The 15,079-nt window shown below is 43.4% G+C and overlaps 1 pseudogene; it reads right to left on the bottom strand.

The window, feature by feature from the left end:
- Positions 1-8,796: 8,796 nt before the first annotated feature.
- LOC112072859 (calcium/calmodulin-dependent protein kinase type II subunit beta-like) lies at positions 8,797-14,418 on the bottom strand (annotated as a pseudogene).
- Positions 14,419-15,079: the final 661 nt, after the last annotated feature.

Raw genomic sequence — 15,079 nt, 5'->3', positions numbered from 1 at the left:
GGTGTGTGTTTGTTGTGAGTTGTGGTGTGTTGTGGTGTTTTGTGTTGTGGTGGTGTGTGTGTTGTGTGTGTGTTGTGTGGTGGTGTGGTGGTGGTGTGTGTGTGTGTGTGTGTGTGCTTGTGTGTGTGTGTGGTGTGTGTGGGAAGAGAAGATTAGTCGCTTTGGACTTCTAAGAATAAGTTATAGCTCACTTTGAATACATGGTGATCTGTAAATTATAAAATGTGCTTTTGTTTGAGTAATATCACTCTGCACATCTATACCCAGAGAATCAGAGTTGATGGCGTTAGGTTGTGACTCTTCTATACCAAGAGAATCAGAGTGAGGGCGATAGGTGTGACTCTTCTATACCAGAGAATCAGAGTGATGTCGATAGGTTGTGATCATCTATACCCAGAGAATCAGAGTGATGTCGATAGGTTGTGACTCTTCTATACCCAGAGAATCAGAGTGATGTCGTTGGTTGTGACTCTTCTATACCCAGAGAATCAGAGTGATGTCGTTCGGTGTGACTCTTCTATACCCAGAGAATCAGAGTGATTGTCATTAGGTTGTGACTCTTCTATACCCAGAGAATCAGAGTGGTGTCATTTAGGTTGGGACTCTTCTATACCCAGAGAATGAGGGATGTCGTTCGGTTGTGACTCTTCTATACCCAGAGAATCGAGTGATGTCATTAGGTTGTGACTCATCTTATACCAGAGAATCAGAGTGATGTCGTAAGTTGTGACTCAGCTGTCATGCTGTGTTTATTGGACTGCTGGGTTCTTCGTCTGACTGTTTTCTATGGAGATTCATGCATAGTAAAGGTCTGTTTAATAATTAATAACTGATCATGACTTAAAGGACAAAAGTCAATATAACCCTTTGTTAAAGTTTAAACTATCAGACAGTAATATAATTGGTGTTTATAGTCAGATGATGTTGTCACGATCGTCTTGACGTGGAAGAGAGGACCAAAACGCAGCGTGTGAAAAATACATCTTCTTTTAATGAAGGGAAAAAACAAACACTTACAAAATGAACAAAACAAACGATCGTGAAGCTAAACCGAACTAAGTGCAAAACATGCAACATAGAACATAGACAATTACCCACAATCACCTAAAGCCTATGGCTGCCTTAAATATGGCTCCCAACAGAGACAACAATAACCAGCTGTCTCTGATTGAGAACCAAACCAGGCAACCATAGACTTTCTCTGACCTCTCTCCTGAACACAACCCCATTCACTATACAAAACCACCTAAACAATACATACACCCTAAACTAGACAAAACACACAAACTTCCCATGTCACACCCTGACCTAACTAAAATAATAAAGAAAACAAAGAATACTAGGCCAAGGCGTGACAGTTATCCCCCCCAAAGGTGCGGACTCCGACCGCACAACCTGACATTGAAGGGGAGGGTCCGGGGGGGCCTTATGGCGGCGGCTCGGGTGCGGGACGTGGCCCCCACTCCACCATTGTCAATACCCGCTTGGTGGCTCTGGTAGATCCTGGCTGCGGGCGACTCGGGCTGCTCATGGCTGGCGGCGGACTCGGGCTGCTCATGGCTGGCGGGCGGCTCGGGCTGCTCATGGCTGGCGGGCGGCTCGGGCTGCTCATGGCTGGGGGGCGGCTCGGCTGCTCATGGCTGGCGGGCGGCTCGGGCGATCCTGTCTGGCGGACGGCTCGGGCTGATCCTGGTCTGGCGGACGGCTCGGCTGATCCTGTCTGGCGGACGGCTCGGCTGATCCGTCTGGCGGACGGCTCGGCTGATCCTGTCTGGCGGACGGCTCTGAGCTCGGACAAGACGGGCGGCTCAGACGGTGCTGGCAGACGGCAGCTCAGACGGTGCTTGGCAGACGGGGAGTCAGATCTCAGACGGTGCGCTTGGCAGACACGGGCAGCTCAACGGTGCTTGGCAGACGGGCAGCGTCAGACTGCTTGGCAGACCGGGCAGCTCAGACGGTGCTTGGCAGACGGGCAAGCTCAGACGGTGCTGGCAGACGGGCAAGCTCAGACGGTGCTGGCAACGGGCAGCTCAGACGGTATCTCTTTATGATTTTCTCTCATATATTAAAGTGCTCTCTCCTGTTCTGGGCATATGATTTTCTCTCATATATTAAAGTGCTCTCTCCTGTTCTGGGCATATTATTTTCTCTCATTCACTTTTGTTTATTATTTGAATGACCTTTCTGTTGAGGACATTTTATATCATCCTCTGATTATACATTATCAGCTGTTAAGATATAGTCTTTTTATATTGGTTTTTAATCTATTGAATCAATACATGGGTAACCTACTCTGTATTTGCTATGCTAATCACTCTCAAATGTGACCTGTTGTCACGTTCCTGACCTGATTTCCCTTATTTTGTATGTATTTTTGTATGGTCAGGGTGTGAGTTGGGGTGGGTTGTCTATGTGTGTTTTCTATGTTGGGGTTTTTGTGTTCGGCCTGGTATGATTCTCAATCAGAGGCAGCTGTCAATCGTTGTCCCTGATTGAGAATCATACTTAGGCAGCCGGGGTTTCACGTGTGGTTTGTGGGTGTTTGTTCCTGTGTTAGCGTTTCGCCACACGGGACTGTTACTGTATGTTCGTTTATTGTTTTGTATCGTGTATTGTTTTCGTGTTCATTAAATTACCATGGAAACTTACCACTCTGCAAATTGGTCCTCCGATCCTTCTCGCCTCTCCTCGTCCGATGAGGAGGACGACTTAGACTACCGTTACACCTGTTCTGATTTGAATAATATTCAGGCATTATATAACATGAATAATTTACTATAACATCAAACTACAGTATGTAGTGTAATTTATGAGTCTAATGTATATGCTGTTAGCCCAGTTACAAAATGACATGTAAAAAAAATACAACTTTAAATATTAAATGTCAATATTATTTGCTAATCTCTGTATCAGATGAACCGTTCTGATTTGAATGAAACACATTTTTCCTCTCGTCAATAAAAAGCCCATGAGGACGTCTCTGATCAATAAAGATTAAGAATCAAAGAGAAAGAGAAGTGTAGCTTTATTTAAATTGTCATTTTTATTTGTAACACCTTAACACATTTCCTTAAGTTAGAGAAACACATGTAGCATGTTYAAGTACGGATCAATAARCAGAAGAATTAGAGAAACACATGTAYCATGTTGAAGTACCGATCAATAACCAGAAGAATTAGAGAAACACATGTAGCATGTTGAAGTACSGATCAATAACCAGAAGAATTAGAGAAATCTAGAATAAATATATTCTACAGAAGAAACCCAAACTGATACAAAGAGAACAAGTCAGGGAAAATAGAGAGAGAAATGATTGACTAAAGTTTTTAAACAGAGAGACTAGGAAAATAGTTAAATAAATACTACAGAGAGATACTAGCTCAGTGTTGTCAGTGCAGGTGGTCCAGTCACTGGATGGATAGAGGGGGGAGGGGGTAGAAGYGTTTTATAAAGACCACAACACATCCTCTCTCTAACTCTGCAGTCCATACTAACACATATTTATATTACATCATATTTATCAACTGATTAGTWCACTGGAAGAAGCTTGAAGTCACTTAAAAAGTTGGACATCAAAATGCAGTGATTGTTATTTTTGTTAACTAAAAGTAATGGAAAAGTCGAAGCTATATTAATGTGTAAATTGCYTGATATTATATAACTTTGGGAAGTTGCAGGTATCTTCGTGGTTAGAGCATCGGGCCAGTAACCGAAAGGTTGCTAGTGTGAATCATGGAGCCGACAAGGTGAATGTGCCCTTGGGTAATAAACTTAGCCCCAATTACGCCATCGTCGCCATTGATAATGGCTGTCCGTGACCCCACTCTCAGGGGGAGTTAGGATACGCCAAAAACACCTTTCCAATTCCACCAACATAATCACCTACTGATGTAGACTGGGCACTTTGTACTTAGAGGTGTGAACATTTCTCGTGTCTAGTTCTTCCTTCTAAAGTCTATTAGAGCTGATTACTAACAGTTTGCTTAAAGGGTAGTAACTTCAGCAGCCACAGTGATTTACAACCGGAGACTAATCTGACCCCAGATCAGCTAGTTGTGCTTTATTACATGTGAGAGTGACCTCTAGTGGCTGTACAATAGAACATTCTTTATGCCTCCTGTTGAGTTAGTTTGGAGTGATGTTCCTCTCAGAATATGTTGAATCATAACTTCCACTGAGGTCAAATGTTCACTTAGTCTCCCTTTGACATCAATGCATGATGCACTCTCTCCACTGTAGAAAAGTAAGCCATATTTAACACTCAGACCCATATAAAAGCATGCTATAGAATCTTCATTACATGTTCATCTTCACCATCATCATAATCGTCATCATCTTCATCATCATCATCATTATAGCCTTATCATATTCATCTATCTTTGATATCTATCCTCTCGAGACAATAGTTGTATGGTCTTTAAAAGCTCAGAGAATAGATAGAGGTTTAGTATTCCAACATTCAGTAGAAAATTAGAAAGAGAAGAAGAGAAAGGACAAACACCTAAACTAGTGTTGTCATGCAAAGAAACGCCAGCTAAGATACTAGTTAATAGTGGTTGTGTAGTACTGTATACTCCCCCCTAAGATACTAGTTAATAGTGGTGGTGGTTGATCCGTTACGTACTCGACGCTGAGTTCTAGTTAGATTGGGGGTTCTCGATCGTCCGCTTGAATAAGCATACAAGTTGGTATGTGGGTTGTGTATGTTAACTGTAGAAGCTGACGCGCCTCTGCGCTAAGATATGTAGTGGGTAAGTAGTGGGTTGTGTATAGTATCTTGTAAGTAGGCTCTCTCTCCTGAGAGTGAGAAGTTTAGTAGTGTGGTTGTGGTTGACTGTAGTTGTGATACACTCAGCTCCTAAGCATAGCTAGTTCATGAGTGGTTGTGTTAGTACTGTAAGACTCCTCACGTGCTCCACCTAGTCTTTCAATAGCTGTTGGGTATTTCTGTGTATGTACGGTCGTGTAGGCACTGCCACCTCCATAACGATAAGATCTTAGTTTATATCGCATAGATAGTTCTGCTTGTAACCGGACCTTCCTGTTATACTCAATCGCCTGCAGGCGTACTCCACAACACCAGCTGTACACCGACCGCTGGTTGGCTGTCAGTCTTCGTATACTTCCTCCTAGAGCAAAATAACTTAGGTCTCTTTAAACTAGTGAGTATGCAGTATTACGTGCGTTCTGTTATTTGTATGACATCTGGTCTGACTCCTGCTTTTGAAGACTATACCTAAGACTTTATATCGTTGTTTAAGATTTGTTGTTTAGCTCACTAGTTATATTAACTTCGCCTCCTCTATATGTGTTATTGTGAGTTTATTGAGTGGGTTTGTGTTAGTTACTGTCATGGCTATTTTCCTGCTCTCTGAAGGTCACGAGCTAGAGTTTTTAGATTATGGTTGGTTGTAGGAGATAGTATAATCTGATGTTATCCTCCGCTCTCTCCTAAAGAATACTAATTTTGATTAGGGGTGTTAGTACGTTATCTCTATGTATGTTTAGCTATATTCCTTCCTACTAAGGAATTAAACACGCTATGTTAATACAGTGGTTTGTGTAGTAGGGGTCACTGACATGCTCCTCATAGAAAGCCATGGTAGGTCTCATAGTTGAGCTGGGTATAGTGAGTAGCTCACTGTGAATTCACTGGCCTCTGCCTAAGTACGTATTCTAGTTTAAATATTGTTGATGTTAGAAATAAACTTGCTATACCATCTCCGCATCTCGCACTCTTCCAACAAAATCCTCCAACATCAGTTACGGGCTAAGATACTAGTTAATAGTGGTTGTGTAGTACTGTATATCTACCCCTAAGATACTAGTTAATAGTGGTTGTGTAGTACTGTATACTCCTCCTCAAGATACTAGTTAATAGTGGTTTGTGTAGTACTGTATACTCCCTCCCTAAGATACTAGTTAATAGTGGTTGTGTAGCATAATGGCTCAATACTCTTCCCCCTAAGCATAGGATCTCAATAGCTGGATTGATGTAAGTACTGGTTATATGCCCTACCGTCATACGAATCTATGAGTAGTCTATTTATTGTGCGATCATGTAGTAACTTCGTACTCATTCTACCGGCTGCGAGAGATATCTAGTTAATAGTGGGTTGTGTATCGTATTGTATACTGCCAACCCATGAAGATTACTGGAGTTTGAGTAGGTGGTTTGCGGAAGTATCCATGGTATCAGGCTTCTCTCCAATGACGCATACGTATCGTTAAATCGAGGTTGTCTGTGTAGATGAATACGTAGTGTATGATGCTCCTCACTCTCGAGACTCACCATAGGTGTAAAGCAGTTGGTTATGTTGTGTAGGACTCTGTAGTTACTCTCCGCTATGATATCTAGTTAATATGTGGTTGGTGTAGTCACGGTCGTACTCCCCCTAAGGAATTACGCTAGTTAATCGTAGTTGTGTAGTGACTTGTTATCACTCCCCACTCGTTTTGTAGAATATGCTTGATTTTATATATCGATTGTTCAGTGCTAGTAAACACACGAAGAAGAACACAACACCACCTTTGCTGCTTCCTCTTGTTTTTCTTGGAGGGGGGAGGAGGAGGGGTCACGTGTTTGGTTAGCTCGATCACTCAGGAACACTTCCAGGGACATAGAAAATGAAGCCTTCAACTTTCAACTAGGGAACCATAAATCAACAGAGAGTAATCAAACATGAACKTGAGGGAGAAACTAAGTAAATGCACTTTAAACTATCCAACAAAATAAATAAATATAAACCTGAGGACTAACCAACCGGGTGACCGCCTGACTGTCCAATGCGATGGCTTCGCTAAAAATTGACTGCCCAATAGCGACAAGACACCTAAGGCAGCCAATCACAGGCAGGCATAACGACTATGGTGGGACGGCGTCAGGAGAAAACCTCACTCCTATTCYTTAAAGAGAAATAATCCTGTGTTGATGTCTCTTCAGAGAGCGACACATCCTCACTGCTAAAGTACATGCGTGTATGAAGCCATCTATAGTGTACAAAACCATCTGTCCATCTCTGTTGGCCTTGGCACAAACACAGTGATTAGTAATAACAGAAGTCAATAACACTAGATAGTAACAAGTCAATGAGGATGATATTACAAATGRGAAAATATAATATACATAGYAAGATAATTAAATCATAAGAAAAATAAGTCCTGGACTGAAGGCAGAGGACTGAAAGGACCCCTGAAATAAAGCCGTCCTGTCCTAACTTACCTCTCTCTCACGTGGAAACGCCAACAACCGGCGCTCTCCCTCATACACACACTCCTCTGCATACCCTGTCAGACCTCAGTCACAGCTCTCCACTCTAAAATGAGCAGCAACTACAGASACCACAGGACAGAGAGTCAAGGTGTGTACAAAATAAACACATGCATTCCCTACATGTGATCTCATGGCTAAAACACCTTCCACCTGCAGATCGCAGAGGCCCACATCTCTCCAGTCCACACATAGTCATCCAACAGCCTGCCTGTTACCTCTCCATTAAGGTCCACTCCACATATTAAACAGGCATCAGTGAGGACAGCCCTGGGCACGGCTCCCTGCAGGACCTCAGTAGTGATGCAGTTTCCACCCTTGACACCTCGTCAAACACACCCCTCACAAAAAAAAGTTGATTTCTTGAACATGATCTTGGGCTGAGTATAATATAATAGATAACGTACAAGAAGCTTAAACAAAAACTGCCAGTATCATTTTGTCACTTAATAGCCACAATAAAAAACAGCCAAATATCTAAAACATCATGCTTCCTTAAAAGATAGTTTCTCTCTATCTAGAAACCACTAGCATAAAGAATTAGAATTATACCAATTACAGATACAATTTAAATTGTGTAATAGTAGTAATAATAATGATAATAATGATTATAATAATAGATTTTTACTTAACTTTACATCATGTATTTGCTGTGTTACACAACACAGGTTTAGATGGGAAGAGGAAGAGGGGGACATCATGAGACAAAAGAGGAAGAATCAAACGCACACCGAGGACAACAAAACAGTCCAATACTCCCCTAACACACCCTCAATACCCTCCCTGCCCAAATACTGGTGTGTGGCGAGGGGAGAGTCGGAGAGGTTGGGTTTGGGCTGACAGTGAGTTGACAGTGGGTTGACCGTGTGTTGACAGTGAGTTAACAGTGGGTTGGGGTTGCGGTGAGAAGAGGGTTGCTGTTGTTGGTTGGTTGGTTGTTGAGATGTGGTGTTGTCAGTGGGTACAGTGGCAGACGGCGACAGACAAGGGGGCGGTAGTTGTAGAGAAGAGATGCATGCTGGGTATCCGGTGTGCGAGAGGTCTGGTGCTGCAGGCTTAGAGCCACCCAACACTGGACATGTTCTCCGCCTCCCTCCCTCCCTCCCACCCTCCCTCTCTCTCTCTCCAGCAGAGCACTCTTGTCAGACATGGTTTTGGAATTCTCCTCCTGAAATACAGGACAAGACACTATTTAACAGGCATTTTAATACTTTCTGAAACAAGTTGTAAAGGGGCGAGGGGGGACTCAATACACTTTAAAATGACTAAAACCGCATTGAAACTGTGTATAAATGATACCGGACCTACATTCATACAGTTTATTGACTGMGTCCAGCTCACTAATAATCACTGAGATGAAAGCTAGACAGTCAAGYAGCATAGAAAATTCCAACACTATGGATAGACTAATCTTTGCTAATTTTGACGGAGAGGGAATATATAAATTATTTTCAGTGCTGCTCCCCCCCCCTCCCCTCGGACCTCGTCGAAGACCGAACGCGGCCCTTTCCGTACCTCACGTACATTCACTGGTGTGGCGCAGCGGGGGCGCCCGAGCAGTGGAAGTGGACGTTCTGCCACTTGGAGTCCCGGCGGTGCCACACCCTAGTCTCCTCTGATGGCTGGAGCGCGGATGGCCCAGGCCGTCGACAAATTGGGTGAGGCGGATGTAGGCGATGCAGGCGGCGTCCTCTCCAATCAGGTGGACGTGGGGGTTGAGGATGGTGGTGTGGATAGGTTTACTGTTCTTAGACAGGACTGGAGGGAGGGAGGGAGGGAGGGAGGAGGGAGGGAGGGAGGAGGGGGAGGGAGGAGGGGAGGGAGGGAGGGAGGAGGGAGGGAGGGAGGAGGGGAGGGAGGAGGGAGGAGGGGAGCATTGTTTTTGTCATTGGTCTACTAACGAGTATCATCAAATCAAATGTATTTATATAGCCCTCTTTACATCAGCTGATATATCAAAGTGCTGTACAGAAACCCAGCCTACAACCCCAAACAGCAAGCAATGCAGGTGTAGAAACATAACTTGAGTATTAACTCATGTTATGAGAAGTTCTCTGTTGCTTGTTCTACGGTTCTCAAAATAGAATCTGTGGAAGTCCATTCCCTCCACCAGGTTTCCCAGGGCCTCGGGCTCAAAGGAGGTCAGACCAGGTCACAGATCTTACTGTGGAGAGAGACAAACACAGGTCAATGTCTCATCACACAACAGACACACGACCACACACACCACACACCACTCTCACAACAACAGACTCTCTTTTCACACACCACACACACTTCTCTCACACACACACAACACACACCACAACCACACAACACACACACACACACACAGAGTCTCTCTCTCCACCACCACAGACCCTCACACACACACACACACACACACACACCACACACACAACACACACACACACACACACACACACACACACACACACACACACACACACACACACACACACACACACACACACACCTCTCTCTTTCTCTCTCTCACACACACACCTCAGACTCTCACACACACATCAGTCTACACACTACTCTCTCACCCAATGAACTCACGCGTATTGCCTCAAAGTCTCCATTGTTGACAGCCTGGATCAGCTGCTTCAGTGATAACGTTAATGATGTACTGTGTTTACGTGCTGTAGGAGGAAAAGACAAGACAGAGAGTCACACGGCGAGAGTGTATGGAACTAGTGAGAGGCAGTGAGGATGCAGAGTTATCCACCTCATCGCACCTGAACACACGCAAACAATATTGATTGTAATCTTATATTCAACCACCAGCACAACTAAACTGTTGATAACTCTCACAGCTGAACACAAAACTGTTGATAACTCTCAAAGCTGAACAACCAAAACTGTCCTGATAACTTCTATAGCTGAACACACAAACTGTTGATACTTCTCACAGCTGAACACACAAACTGTTGATAACTCTAACAGCTGAAACACAAACTGTTGATAACTCTAACAGCTGAACACACAAACTGGTTGATAACTCTCACAGCTGAAACACACAAACTGTTTTGATAACTCTCAAGCTGAACACACAACTGTTGATAACTCTAACACTGAAGACAAACAACTGTTGATAACTCATCACAGCTGAACAACACACACTGTTGATAACTCTCAAGCTGACACACTTAACTCACGCGTGAACACACAACTGTTGATAACTCTACAGCTGAACACACAACTGTTGATAACTCTCACAGCTGAACGAACAAACTGTTGATAACTCTCACAGCTGAACACACCAACTGTTTGATAACTCTACACAGCTGAACACCCAACTGTTGATAACTCTAACACGACTGAAACACACTGTTTGATAACTCTAACGCTGAACACCAAACTGTTATAACTCTCACCGCTGCAACACACAAACTGTTGATAACTCTACAGCTGAACAACACACACTGTTGATAACTCTACAGCTGAAACACACTGTTGATAACTCTACACAGCTGAACACACCACACTGTTAGATAACTCTAACAGCTGAACACACACAACTGTGTTGATAACTCTAACAGCTGAAACACAAACTGTTGATAACTCTTCACAGACTGAACACACACCACTGTTGATAACTCTCAAGCTGAACCCACAAACTGTTGATAACCTCTCACAGCTGACACACAAACTGTTGATAACTCTAACAGCTGAACACACAAACTGTTGATAACTCTACAAGCTAATGAACAAACTGTTGATAACTCTCACAGCTGAAAGCACACCCACAACTTGTTTGATAACTCATACACAGCTGAACACACACAACTGTTGATAACTTCACAGCTGAACACACCACAACTGTTGATAACTCTCCACAGCTTGAACACACACAACTGTTTGATAACTCTACAGCTGAACACCACCACTGTTGATAACTCCACAGCTGAACACACACACTGTTGATAACTCTAACAGGCTGAACACACACTGTTGATAACTCTCACAGCTGAACACACAAACTGTTGAAACTCTCACGGCTGAACACACACACTGTATTAATCTCACAGCTTGAACACACAAACTGTTGATAACTCTAACAGCTGCTAGAACAAACAACTGTTGATACTCTAACAGCTGAATGACACAAACTGTTGATAACTCTCACAGCTGAACACACACACTGTTGATAACTCTCACAGCTGACCCACACAAACTGTTGATTACTCTAGCAGCTGAACACACACACTGTTGATAACTCTAACAGCTGAACAACACACTGTGATAACTCTAACAGCTGAACACCAACACTGTGATAACTCTCACAGCTGACCTGTGTACTCTACAGCTGACACACAACTGTTTGATAACTCTCACCAGCTGAACACACAGAACTGTTGATAACTCTACAGCTGAACACACAAACTGTTGATACTCTACAGCTGAACACACACACTGTTGATAACTCTAACAGCTGAACACACAAACTGTTGATAACTCTCACAGCTGAACACCAACTGTTGATAACTCTAACAGTCTGAACACACCACTGTTGATAAACTCTCACAGCTGAACCAACAAACTGTTGATAACTCTAACAGCTGAAAACACAAACGTTGATGAATCTCACTACACAAGTTACTGAAACACACTGTTGATAACTCTTCACAGCTGAACACAAACTGTGTTGATAACTCTCACAGCTGAAAACACAAACTGTTTGATAACTCTAACAGCTGAAAACAAACTGTTGATAACTCTACACCAGCTGGAAACACACCATGTTGATAACTCTTAACAGCTGAACACACAAACTGTTGATAACTCTAACAGCTGAACACACAAACTGTTGATAACTCTCACAGCTGAACACACACCTGTTGATAACTCTCACAGCTGAATGAACAAACTGTTGATAACTCTAACAGCTGAAAACACACCAAACTGTTGATAACTCTCACAGACTGAAACACACAAACTGTTGATAACTCTATACACAGCTGCAACACAACAAACACTGCTTGATAACTCTCACAGCTGACACACACAACTGTTGATAACTCTAACAGCTGAACAACAAACTGTTGATAACTCTAAAGCTGAACACACAAACTGTTGATAACTCTAACAGCTGAACACACAAACTGTTTGATAACTCACAGTGAACACAAACTGTTGATGAACTCTAACAGCTGAATGACACAAACTGTTGATAACCTCACAGCTGAACCACAAACTGTTGATAACCTCTAACAGCTGAACACCAAACTTGATAACTCTCAACTGAACACAAACTGTTGATAACTCTACAGCTGAACACACAAACTGTTGTATAACTCTCAACAGCTGAAACACAAACTGTTGATAACTTCTCACAGCTGAAACACACAAACTGTTGATAACTCTCACAGCTGAACAACAAACTGTTTGATAACTCTCACAGCTGAACACACAAACTGTTGATAACTCTAACAGCTGACACACCACAACTGTTGATAACTCTCAACAGCTGAATGAACAACTGTTGATAACTCTACAGCTGAACACAGCACAACTGTTGATAACTCTCACACGCTGAACACACAAACTGTTGATAACTCTAACAGCTGAACACACAAACTGTTGAAACTCTAACAGCTGGAACACCCAGACCGGCTTGTCCAATTCCCTCTGGATATATATATCAACTGCAGGTTAATGTTAGTTGCTCCACGGAAACCACACAATTCATTAATTCACTATACCAACAAGCAAACAACACCCCACAGGTAGATCAAATCAAATCGAAATGATGAGTCACATGGGCCGATAGCGACAGGTAGACCTTACAGTGAATGTTTATTACGAGCCCCTAACCAACAATGCAGTTAAAAATACGCTAAGAATAGAAATAACAGAAGTAATTAAAGTGCAGCAGTTTTAAATAACGAGATTGTGAGTCTATATACAGGGGTGGGTACCGGTACAGAGTTACTAAGTCATGTTAGCTATAGATTAAAGTGGACTATACAATGATAAAACAACAGACTGTAGCGCGGTGAAAGATGGGAGGGCATTTGCAAATAGTCTGGGTAACCATTTGAACTATGATAGTTCAGGAGTCTTATGTTCTTGGCCTAATCACCATTGTTTTAGTTTGGAGGAAAAAAAGGGGGAGGCTTGCTTAGCCGAAGAACAGCCATCCCAAGCTAGTTGAACACGGGGGTGGCAGCATCATGTTGTGGGGGTGCTTTGCTGCAGGAGGGACTGGTGCACTTCACAAATTAGATGGCATCATGAGGATGGAAAYGTATGTGGATATATTGAAGCAACATCTCAAGACATCAGTCAGGAAGTTAAATCTTGGTCGCAAATGGGTATTCCAAATGAACAATGACCCCCAAGCATACTTCCAAAGTTGTGGCAAAATGGCTTAAGGACAGCAAAGTCCAGGTATTGGAGTGGCCATCACAAAGCCCTGACCTCAATCCTATAGAAAATCTGTGGGCGGAACTGAAAAAGRGTGTGCGAGCAAGGAGGCCTACAAACCTGACTCAGTTACACCATCTCTGTCAAGAGGAATGGGCCAAAAGTTATTGTGGGAAGCTTGTGGAAGGCTACCCGAAACATTTGACCCAAGTTAAACCATTTTTACTTGGATTAAATATCAGGAAATGTGAAAAACTGAGTTTAAATGTATTTGGCTAAGGTGTGTGTAAACTTCCGACTTCAACTGTAATTGGTCAGGTGCTCGTAAAACGTCCTCAATCCACTTCAGCGACATTTCAGTCTTTTAAATGTCCTAAAGCAAAAAAGGCATCTAGAGCAACACTCAAAAAACGTTGTAAACACTAAAACAATAGATTCAAACCTATAATGGCCTAGAGCTAGGTAAGAGGCCTGCCTCGCCTGGTATAATGATCGGGGAAACACTCGTTAGGGCTCATCACACAAGTCGGGGTGCTGAGTGAGTGGCATCACAGCGTGCACTGTAGGTATAAACCCACAAAGCCATTTGATTGGTAGATTCTCTGAGGTCAGGGGTCATGCTGAGTACTCACTCTGAGAGGTGAGGGAAAGGCTGGAGGGGGACATGGAGGGAGGAGGGGAGGTGGGGTGTGTGGAAGGAGCAGGAGAGGCGATCCCAAGTTTGCTGGGAAGATGTCGTCTGCGAAAAAATTACCTCCCAGCAAGGACCAGAACATGTCGCCGCATCTGTCTGCTCAAACGGAATTCAGAAAAATCTCAGACTGCAAATGAGGCGTGTATGAGGGCCCCAAGTTAAACCAATTTTTACTTGGACTTAACGAATTCACTTAGCCACAAGATGGTGGAAAGAGGTTCGTGCTTTAGCGAGTATTAGAGATGTATCTTCGCAAACACTACCGGTGTGTGGTGCGACTGGACGTCACCTGGTACTATTGGGTCAGTGTGCTCGAAAAACGTGCCATCTGTGCCAGGAAACACCAAGATTGGCAATCATACACTCTCCAGCCGGTACACGTATTACTATTATTAATGTCTAAACGACAAAAAGGCATCTATGAGCACACTCAAAACGTGTAACATTAAAAGATAGATTCAAACACTATATGGCCATAGTAGGTAAGAGGCTGCTCGCCTGGTATAATGATCGGGGAACTGTTAGGGCTCATCTCACACCAAGTGGGGTGCTGAGTGAGTGGCATCACGCGTGCCATGTAGGTATAAACCACAAAGCATTATTGATTGTAGAATTCTCTGAGGTCAGGGGTCATGCTGTACTCACTCGAGAGGTGAGGGAGAGGCTGGAGAGGGACCTGGGGAGGAGGGGGGTGGGGTGTGATGGGTGGGGGTGGGCCTGGGAGATGGTACACCTCCCGCTCT

This window comes from Salvelinus sp. IW2-2015, unplaced genomic scaffold (genome assembly GCF_002910315.2).
Source record: "Salvelinus sp. IW2-2015 unplaced genomic scaffold, ASM291031v2 Un_scaffold2067, whole genome shotgun sequence".
Taxonomy (NCBI): Eukaryota; Metazoa; Chordata; class Actinopteri; order Salmoniformes; family Salmonidae; genus Salvelinus; species Salvelinus sp. IW2-2015.
Note: the sequence above shows the minus strand (reverse complement) of the source record. Positions and strands in the feature narration are given on the sequence as shown.